The 9711-nt window shown below is 37.4% G+C and overlaps 1 protein-coding gene across 3 annotated transcripts in view; it reads left to right on the top strand.

The window, feature by feature from the left end:
• Positions 1–335: 335 nt before the first annotated feature.
• PSMD14 (proteasome 26S subunit, non-ATPase 14) overlaps positions 336–9711 on the top strand; it is a 99686-nt gene continuing 90310 nt past the window's right edge. For 2 of the 3 annotated variants that reach the window (XM_061135312.1, XM_061135310.1), the window contains exons 1-2: positions 336–497; positions 8757–8886. The gene's annotated coding sequence lies outside the window, so the exon portion shown is untranslated. The remainder of the gene's footprint in view (positions 498–8756; positions 8887–9711) is intronic. The other variant, XM_061135313.1, reaches the window with a different exon arrangement.

Below are 9711 nucleotides of genomic sequence, written 5' to 3'. Positions count from 1 at the left end.
AAACGAGAGGAGTTCTGGACTTCGCATTCCTACACTTCCATTTCCTATCCAGTCACCTCCCAGGGAGCGCAGGCCAGCGTCTCGGGTCTCGGGCGGGCAGAGCGCGGAGAAGCGGGGAAGGCAGACGTGAGGGCGGAGCAGCGAGGATGTCCGAGGATGTCCGGCGCTAACTTCCGCCTCGCCCTCCAAGCCTGCAGTCAAGAAGCTGGCCCGCTCCGTCTGTCGCGGGCGCTACTCCAGGGACGCTGCCCGACTCCCGAGTCGTCTCCAATTGGCCGTCGGAGGAACGGAAGCCGAAGAGGAGCAGTGAACCCGGAAGTGCTTCGCAGCGGAGGCCCGGGCGACTCTTTTGAATGGAATCGGGCTGATTCATCGCCGGTTCGCCGAGCCGGAGCCGGGCCCAGTCCGAGCTGCTGCTGTCGCTGTCGCTGTCGCCGCGTCATCGCTCCTGGAAGACAAGGGTCCAGACCGCGACTTCCCGCTCCGCCCGCCTTCAGGTAAGCCTGTGAAGGCAGGCCTCAGATGTCCGCGGAGGCAGCCGCGGTAGGCCGCTGCTAGCCCCGTGCTTTCCTGAGTCACGTTGCCCAGCCGAGTTGCCACTGGGGCCCCGGGCGGTGAGGGTGGAGTCCAGGTTCCTTCGTCCTCCTCGCTGGCTTCCCGGGTCTCTGATTAAGTTAGGTCTGGATGTAGTTTCCTTCCGGGCGTTTCTGCTCCGCTGAATTCACCAGACTTTGGGAACCTCTGCTCCCTATAGAGGGAGAATCCTTGGTTTTGGCCACTGTTTGTGTTCTGTTGAAAGTTACCCCTGTGTTGAAAAACTTCCCACCAGACAGGAAACAAGGGTGAGAGAATAAAATGAACTTTACCGTTGACTGCATGTTTGCTTTATCACTTCTCCCAAGGATAGGCCTTGACCCATTTTCTTTTAGTTTTAGGTTTTTATCTCCCTTCAAAAACAAACAAAACCCAGAGTTGCACTGGTTTTTAACCTTGAAACTCTTAAAAACAAAGTGCGGTTATTTCTGCTCTGCCTTTGAACTTACTTTCAGTTTGTCCTAATTGAGTAGTTGTTGATGAGTTGATTACATTTCCTGTTTTCGGTAAAGTCGAGATCTGCTACTGTGTGTTACATCTTGGAACTCAGTTTTCTTGGGGACACTACATTGTATCAGTCAAAGAAGAAAAATGTAAAGTTCTTGGAAAAGTTTGGAAATAAATCCAGTGATCGAAGGAAAAATTCTTGAAATTAAAATGCTATCCAAAAGTTGGTAAAAGATTTAATGGGAAAGGTAAGGAAGAGGTTTTAAAAATGAGCAAGAAATGTACTTCTAGAGTGAAAATTATTTTTTTCCACTGCCCACAAAATTACTTAGTCCTGCTGACTCGATGTTTGTGAGTAAGCAAGACAGCCACTGATAATGGTGAAATAACAGAAAAAACGGAATACAGTTGTAATGCAGATGATTAATATAGTAGTCTTCTAGTTTTGTCCTATAAAACTACCAACTGGCTCATTTAAAGTTTAAATTGGGTATGTTTTAAACATTCAAACTTAAGTGGGTTACTGTGCATTTGAAAAGATTAAGATATATGGTGGCTGAAAATTAACTACAGGATGCATTTAGTGAAGTGGTGTTTCGAGAAAAACCTGAATATTGTCTTGATTTTGTTTCAGAACAAAGTTACATGTGGCCAACAGGAGAAAGTTCTGAAGTCATGATCTTTCAATGTAGCCTCACCTGTTGAGTTTGGGAGATGTTTTTCCTCCTAGGATGCTTGATGAATATTATATTATTGTTCTAATTGAAAAGCTGAATTTTTAACCTGTCTGACATGGGTTTAATTTACTTTTATACCTGTTTGTAAACCTTGTGTTTAATATCTATTTTCAGAACCCTTGTTTGAAAATCAGTAACACAAAGCGGTTGTGCTTAAAATTTGTTTTTAGTTTTTATAGCAATGTTTGTTTCCTTAGTTGTTGTCCACCTGTGAAAGCCTTACCTAAACACTTGTGATTATTACTCGTGAACTTGTCTTATACCCAGTTTGTTGCACTCAATTGACACTCATTATGTTTTTATGATATTTTGGTGTCCCCGTCTGTAAAGTGAGAATTGGATTAAATAATCTCTTCTGGCTCTAAGAGAATCCTAATAACAGTTACTGAGTATCTGTGAATGTCTCAGGTACTATGTTAGGTGCTTGTATTTTTTTTTCTTACAGCAGACTTGCAAGAAAGATACTACTCTCATTTTAAGGTGAGATCTGGAGTCTAGATCTAGAGTTTAGAAGAAGGGAACTTGTTCACGTCATATACAGAGAGGGTAGGTGAAGACTCCAGGATTCAAATCTAGGTCTGATTGCCTCCAGAGCCTTTCCAGCTGAATCTTTTCACTTTATGCTTTTTCTCTTGGGTTTGTATCATTCCTCTCAGGTAGAAGGTGAATTCTTTTGGTGCAAGTCACTAAATTCGTTAGTGACTCTATTTCTGTATCATCTTATATACAACGGTCATGAAGCCCTTATTTGTTAGTAAGTTGTGTCCCACTTTTTGTAAGTCGTGTCCCACTTTTTGTAGCCTGCCAGGCGCCTCTGTCCATGGGATTTCGCTGGAGTGGGTTGCCATTTCCTTCTCCGGGGGATCTTCCTGACCCAGGGACTGAACCTTGGGTCTCCTGCATTGACAGACAAATTCTTTATCTCTGAGCCACCAGGGAAGCCCTATATTCTAGGAACTATTTAATAAATGTTTTGTTTCAGTGCTGTAATTAGGAGATAGCACAAGATATTTACAATAATTCTATCCTTACTGTTCTAAATGGGGGGGGGGGGGAGATCTTGATTTCCAAATCTTATTTATATAATTAAATTTAATGTTGACTGTTTCTATTTCTTTAACTGAAGAAAGCCCTGAAGAAAGTGAGAGAAAGAAATTCCTAATTACTTTCCACAAATCAGAGAGTTAAGGAATTAGAAATACAGTGAGATCACAAATATGGAGTAAAGGATTTATCGTCTGAGAATAGTGTATAAGTGCTGCATGGATTGAGAAGTAAAAATGAAAAAATGAACTAGAAAACAGAAGAAAAACTCGACCAGATAAGGGCTTCATGATTTTGTTAGCTTAGTTTGGGAGGTGAGAAAGTGGAAAATCATGAGGATTTTGAAAGTACTGATACTTATTTTGTACTAGTTTTTTTACCAGAGTTCTAGACATTATATATGACATGTTAGGCATAAACACTATTCATATTATCTGATAATTTTTTAGCTAATAATATCGTGAACGAGCTCTTGAGTCCTTTTTTTTTTTCTTTCCTTTTCTTTTTGATAAATGTGAAAACTTAGTTTTGACCCATAGGCATTTTGCATTGCTTTTATTTCTGAGTATTTTAAATATTCTTTTTTAGTAAGTATTCTTTTATGTTCTAGTGTAACAACTTAAATTTTATGACCCCCTTTGCTAAGTTCTGCAAAAAACAGGTCCCTACTCTTCAGTGTGATTGATTCATTTTTTACTGTGAAATATGCCCAGTGTTTTGAAATTTACTAAAGGTCAAACTCTTTAGAAAGAACCTGTGTTGAGTGAGCTGTAGCTATGCTCATAGGATGAGCAGCTGATGACAGCAGCTAGCAGTCATTGTTTACTTCCTATGTGCCAAGCGTTATTAAATGTTATTTATGTTCATTGTCATCTTTAATATTCTGAGATAGATATTATCATTATCCCCATTTTACAGATGAGAAAACTGAGCCTGAGAGAGGTAGCCGACCCAAGGACACAGAGCTAAAACGTGTTGGAACCAGGGTTTGAATCCTGGCACTGAGACTCTAGACTCTTAAGCTCTTAACCTTAATACACCAAGAAAAACTGCCATCACCCTTTACCACCTGGGTCCAGTAGATCTTTTAAAATTTCTTACACCTTTAAGTCAGATCTTGAATAATTTACAGAAGTAAAAATAAAGGAATAGTAAAAAAAAAAAAAAAAAGTGTATTAGAAATGTTAATGAAATTTAAATATAGCGCATGCAGATTTTTGTTCTGTATTTTCCTGGTTTTGAATGTATATGTACCTGAAATGGATAACGTCATTTAAATGTAATTAGCTGTTCATCATCCATCATACATGAACCTACATGTTTTTAATAACGTCTCTTCAGAGGCCTTAGCTTATTTTTTCTTCTGGTTCTACTGGTACTTGCAATACTTTGTGTGTGTGTGTGTGTGTGTGTATGTGTTTTAAAATATGCATGTAATAAAATTTACCATTTTGACCTTTGTTAGGCTTACAGGTCAGTGGCGTTTAAGTACATTCACATTGTGCGATCACCACTATAATCCATCCCTGGAACTGTTTCATCTTCCCTGATGCAATAATTTTTAATTGTATAAGATAGTTTTTATTTTTTTATTTTTATTTTTTTTATAAGATAGTTTTTAAAGTAAGTTCGTAGTTTTGCTGAAGCAGGGATAACCATCATCTTTGCTCATAAAACATTCTTTTAGATTTATGAACACCAGATAGATAGTCCAGTGTTTTTTTTTTTTTTTAATTTGTGTTCTTTCCTTTTACTCACCTTCGTGTACACTTCAGCATTTGTCCACATTTGAACTGTATCGACATCATAAATGATAACAGAATATGTCAGCTCTTTTGCAAAACAGGTTCTTGTTAAAGTATGTAAAGAGTCCTTCTTGTTGAATACTAACTGGATATTTCATATTTCCTTTTTGATCTTAGAAATTCATTGTCCAACTCACCGATCCTTTAAAAAATAATTTTTGAGGTAAAATTCACATAACACAAAATTAACTTAAAATTTTTTTTAGTTATTAATTTTAATTCACGTATAGTTGAATAGTAATTTATACCAATCGGCTGTACAGCAAAGTGACTCAGTTATGCACATATATATATTCTTATATTCTTTTCAAAATTAGCCATTTTAAAGTGAAAAGTTTAATATCATTTCAGTTTAGTTCAGTCACTCAGTCGTGTCTGACTCTTTGCGACCCCACGAACCGCAGCACGCCAGGCCTCCCTGTCCATCACCAACTTCTGGAGTTTTCCCAAACTCATGTCCGTTGAGTTGGTGATGGCATCCAACCATCTCATCCTCTCTTGTCCCCTTCTCCTCCTGCCCTCAATCTTTCCCAGCATCAGGGTCTTTTCCAATGAGTCAGCTCTTCGCATCAGGTGGCCAAAGTATTGGAGTTTCAGCTTCAACATCAGTTCTACCAATGAACACCCTGGACTGATCTCCTTTAGGATGGACTGGTTGGATCTCCTTGCAATCCAAGGGACTCTCAAGAGTCTTCTCCAACACCACAGTTCAAAAGCATCAATTCTGTGCTCAGCTTTCTTTATAGTCCATCTCTCACATCCATACGCGACCACTGGAAAAACCATAGCCTTGATTAGATGGACCTTTGTTGACAAAGTAATGTCTCTGGTTTTTAATGTGCTGACTAGGTTGGTCATAACCTTCCTTCCAAAGAGTAAGCATCTTTTAATTTCATAGCTGCAATCACCATCTGCAGTGATTTTGGAGTCCCCCAAAATAAAGTTAGCCACTGTTTCCATTGTTTCCCCATCTATTTGCCATGAAGTGATGGGACCGGATGCCATGATTCTTAGTTTTCTGAATGTTGAGCTTTAAGCCAACTTTTTCACTCTCCTCTTTCACTTTCATCAAGAGGCTCTTTAGTTCTTCTTCACTTTCTGCCATAAGGGTGGTGTCATCTGCACATCTGAGGTTGTTGATTTCTCCCGGCAATCTTGATTCCAGCTGGTGCTTCCTCCAGCCCAGCGTTTCTCATGATGTACTCTCCATAGAAGTTAAATAAGCAGGGTGGCAATATACAGCTTTGATGTACTCCTTTTCCTATTTGGAACCAGTCTGTTGTTCCATGTCCAGTTCTAACTGTTGCTTCCTGACCTGCACACAGATTTCTCAAGAGGCAGGTCAGGTGGTCTGGTATTCCCGTCTCTTTAAGAATTTCCACATTTTGTTATGATCCACACAGTCAAAGGCTTTGGCATAGTCAATAAAGCAGACATAGATGTTTTTCTGGAACTCTCTTGCTTTTTGGATGATCCAGCTGATGTTGGCAATTTGATCTCTGGTTCCTCTGCCTTTTCCAAAACCAGCTTGAGCGTCTGGAAGTTCACGGTTCATGTATTGCTGAAGCCTGGCTTGGAGAATTTGGAGCATTACTTTACTAGTGTGTGAGATGAGTGCAATTGTGCGGTAGTTTGAGCATTCTTTGGCATTGCCTTTCTTAGGGATTGGAATGAAAACCTTTTCCAATCATTTAGTAGTTTCATAATGTTGTACAATTATCCTCTGTATATATTAATAGGTCTGAAACATTTCCATTCTTCTGAAGTAAAATCCCCTATCCATTAAGCAGTTTCTCCATTTTATTCCTTTCCCTGGCAATTATTCCTTCCCCTGGCATTTATTCCTTTCCCTGGCATTTGTTCCTTCCCCCTGGCAATCACCAGTCTGCATTTTATCTCTATGGATTTATATATTTTGGATACATCATATAAATGGAATCATTCAGTATATGACGTTTTGCACATGACTTCTTTCACAGAGCATGTTTTGAGATTCATCCACTCTGTAACATTTATCAATATTTAATACCTTTTTATAGTTGAATAACATTCCATATATTCCACTGTATGTATATATAGAATTTGTTTTATTTTTTCCTCCTTTTATGGACATTTGGGCTCTTTCCACCTTTTGGCTGTTGTGAATAGTGATGGTATAAACATGCGTGTACATGTACTTGTTTTGAATACCTGTTTTTAGTTCTTTTGGATATATACCTGGGAGTAGAATTTCTGGGTCATGTGGTAATTCTGTGTTGAACTTTTTGAAGAACTCCCAGAGTTTCCAACATTCCTTGGATTTTAAGTTTGAGAAAATTATCTAGGATATTGCCAGTGGTCTGAGATGTTTATATAGGGTGATTTTACCTGAATGATTTGGCAATGTCTGGAGACATTTTTTTTAAAGTATAGTTGATTTGTAATATTGTGTTAGTTTCTGGTATGCAGCAAAGTGATTCAAAGTTTTATACACACACACAGACACACACACACATTTGTATTAGATTGTTTTCCATTATATGTTATTATAAGACATTGAACATTGTTCACCATGTTATACGGCAAATCCTTGTTACTTGCCTATTTTCTGAATAGTAGTTTATACTGTTAATCCCATGCTCCTAGTTTATCCCTTCCTCACCCCCTTTCCCCTTTGGTGACTGTGTTTCTTTCCTATGTCTGTGAGTTTGTTTTTGTTTTGCATATAGATTTATTTGCATTATTTTTTTAGATTCCACATATAAGTGACATAATTTTTATCCTCTCTGTTTGACTTTGCTTAGTATGATAATCTCTAGGTCCATCTGTGTTGATGCAAGTGGCAGTGGTTCATTCTATTTTTTATGGCTGAGTAATATTCGTGTGTGTGTGTGTGTGTGTGTGTGTGTGTGAAATATTCTTGAACCAATCATCTGTTGATGGGCACTTGGGTTGCCTCCACGTCTTGACTTTTGTAAATAGTGCTGCTACAAACATTGGGATACATGTATCTTTTCTAATTGTCATCTTGTCCGGATATATGCCCAGGAGTCGGATTGCTGGATCATATGGTAGTTCTAATTTTAGTTTTTTAAGAAACCTCCATGTTGTTTTTCATAATAGCTGCACCAGTTGGCATCCCACCAACAGGGCAGGAAGGTTCCCTTTTTTGGAGACAGTTGTGATTATCACAGCTGTATTTGCTATGGGATCTAGTGGGTAGGGGCCAGGGATGCTGCTGAACATCCTGTAAGGCACAAGACAGCCCTCTACAACAGAAAAATTACTTGGTTCTGAGTGTCAGTAGTGCCAGAGGGTTTAGTCAATTTTATTGTCATCATTAGAGTGCTGGTTTTTTTTTTTTTTTACATTCACCTCGTGAATCTCTAATAATTGTGAAACTTTTTCTCTGTCAGTTCTCTCTTTGCTGTTAGGGGAAGAATATGAGGGATTGTGAAGTACTAGTTCAATGAAAGCTAACAAAAAAGACTACAAAGATGGTATCTCTGGTATTTTGTATCTTTTTGAAAGATGAAGCAGTGCTTTGGGCATCACCATAAAAACTGAAAGATGATGCAGTGGCTATAATGTATTTCACTGTTGCATTATTTGGGGTGATTACTTCACTATTGCATTATTTGGGGTGATCCTCCATTTTCTCCTTAGTTTAGTCTTTTTTGGCATAGTTGAGAATTATTGATTAGGACATGTCAGAATAATTCCTAGGATAATGAACTAACAAACTTTAAAGATATAGGGAAATTAACCACTAAGATTCCATAATATATTACAGATTTCTAATAATGTGCAATGAACCTATATGGTAATTTTGTTCTATTTAAAAATGAATATATCTTCTTTGTTCTTTAAAATTCCTCTAGAAAGACTGAAAGTCATGAGATAGCAATCTTTATATATAATTAGAACAGCTCAAAAAAAACTTTAGGAACAAAATTTGGATACAGGGATAATCACTATGCTCTATAGCTCCCTTGGGTGGTATTTCACTCTGTACTCTCAGGACATTATAATTAAAAATCAATTTTGATTTCTATTTTGTTTTTAGAAATTTTGCTTGATATATTTCCCTCCTTAGTTCTCAAAATAATTATATCTTATTTAATTAATTAATTAATTAAATTTTTTTTAGGAGAGAGGGGGAAAAAAAAAAGCCTTCAGAAAAATTATACCTGCCAGTATTAACAAGAACTTGAATTAAGAAATTTTTCATACTCAGCAAATTGAAGCTTAACACCACAAGAGCTGTAGCTACTGACCAGGTAAGAATTAAGAATGTATTTTACTTTTATTTATTCTTTCAGGATATTGTTATAACAATATTACGAAAATGTGTTACTTTTAACACAGATCAAAAGCCCAGATTTAAGAACTCTTGAAAGTCACAAGTAGCATTTTTGTTCTTGTCTGCTTTCTATAAACTTCTTAAAAGTAGTGTAATTTAGAACACTTATCAATATATTGCATTTCCAAATGTTGGTTTTTTATTAAACCTTATTATCTTATCTTAAATGTTTTAGTTTGCTAAATATTTTTTTCTGTTTGCTGAGACATCTCATTTTGCTAAAAACACAAGTTTGACCTGCCAGATTTTCTTTCCCTCTGCTCCCCACATAGCTCATGTATATTCACAGCATCTGGAGTCTGTGTAAAGTCATCAGAAACAACACAGGGGGAATAGATAAACTGAACACAGCTGGGAATTTACTTTGGCCTGGAATATATAAAGTGTCTAAATTTTTTCCCCCATTTGTTCTTTATGTTAGTAAGCTTGCACTGATCCAAAAGAATTTTTTTTTTCTTGGAAGGGAATAGTATTTTGCAGAGGAATAAATGTCTTTTATATTTTAAATACACAGGGCTTTAATTTGTTTTGTTTTCAGTCAACAGCCATTAAAAAGTACTGTGTATTGAATGCCATATTTGAGTTATGGAATTTTAATGAGAATTTAATGGAGAATTTATTTGTAAATGTTGCTGTTAGGAGTGTTAGTTAAGATTGTGAAGTGGAAGTTTTGTTTGGACTATCAAGTTTTCTTATGTGCCTTTTTGTTTTTTAAAGAGAGTTTATCTGTTATCAGTCTCAC

The sequence above is a fragment of the Dama dama genome, chromosome 33 (assembly GCF_033118175.1).
Source record: "Dama dama isolate Ldn47 chromosome 33, ASM3311817v1, whole genome shotgun sequence".
Taxonomy (NCBI): Eukaryota; Metazoa; Chordata; class Mammalia; order Artiodactyla; family Cervidae; genus Dama; species Dama dama.
The sequence above is the reverse complement of the archived record's forward strand: the minus strand, read 5'-3'. Positions and strand labels throughout refer to the sequence as shown.